Genomic DNA, 1,164 nt, shown 5'->3' with positions numbered 1-1,164 from the left:
AGGAGTGTGAGCAGGTGGTGAACGGGAATGATACTGGGAAGTGTAGTGCTGAGGGTGACTGAGCCTGTGACTTTGACAATCATCTTGTTAAGATATTTTGTAACAAAAATGCATTTGAATAATACAGGAAAGTGTGAATGTGACCTGAACAAAAGCAAAAATCTTTCATGTGTTTTAATACAAAGAAATCAAGACACAGATTTACTTTGAATGAGACATTAGTTACACATTTAAAGGAAAACAGGATTTAAAGGAGATCCGGTTTTCGGTCGAAGTCCACAGTAATCCTTTGTCGAGTTCACGCGCGTGATCATAGGTAACTAAACCTATGCGCGTGAACTCGACAATCGATTACTGTGGACTTCGACCGAAAACAGGATGTAAATACAGGTATGAGCGCTGGCCGAATTAACTTCATTTTTAACCATATCTTTCACATCTACTGCAGTCAGATTCACCCGTGTTCACTCTGAAGAAATCATCTAATATGGCTGTGCACTTGTAATGACACATCAAGGATGTTAAGAGGCTAAAAGCAGATTTAAAACTTGCCCCATTGAAGTCAACAGGGTGCAAATTTTAAAAAGAGGATAACACGGTGTAGGCAACACAACGATTTTTGTTGTTGTTGTTCTCTGTAATGACAGCACTCCACATTTACAAAAAATGAGCTCAATGTTAAAATTGACCTGAGTTCTCCTTTAATATTTTTTTTATAGCTTAGTTTTTAAATTTATATCACTTTACCGATAAATCCTCTGGCCCTCCCTCTTGAAAATACATTTATGACATATTTTGTATGAGACAATTAAAGTAGTGTACTGTAAAATGGGTCCTTACAAAAAGAAACAGCTTTCTGACCTTCACAAACAAAAATATAATTTTGCGAGATTAACACATTTATAACTTTACAATTATGAATGTAAATTCATTTATTTCCCTTCACCATGCACACATGAAACCGTTTTTAGGTTGTTCTGTAAAAATATGCTTTTCACCCTCCACCAAAAAATCTTGTTTACAAAAGACTAAATAAAATGTAAGAGCTTTACATCAATAACATTAACAGCTATAAAATAAGACACTTGTATAACATGTTTTCCTATTATTCAATTAGAATTATGATTTAAAATTCCCAAAACATTCACTCTGTTATATAAAATA

Source organism: Scardinius erythrophthalmus, assembly GCF_964197995.2.
Source record: "Scardinius erythrophthalmus genome assembly, chromosome: 3".
Classification (NCBI taxonomy): Eukaryota; Metazoa; Chordata; class Actinopteri; order Cypriniformes; family Leuciscidae; genus Scardinius; species Scardinius erythrophthalmus.
Note: the sequence above shows the minus strand (reverse complement) of the source record.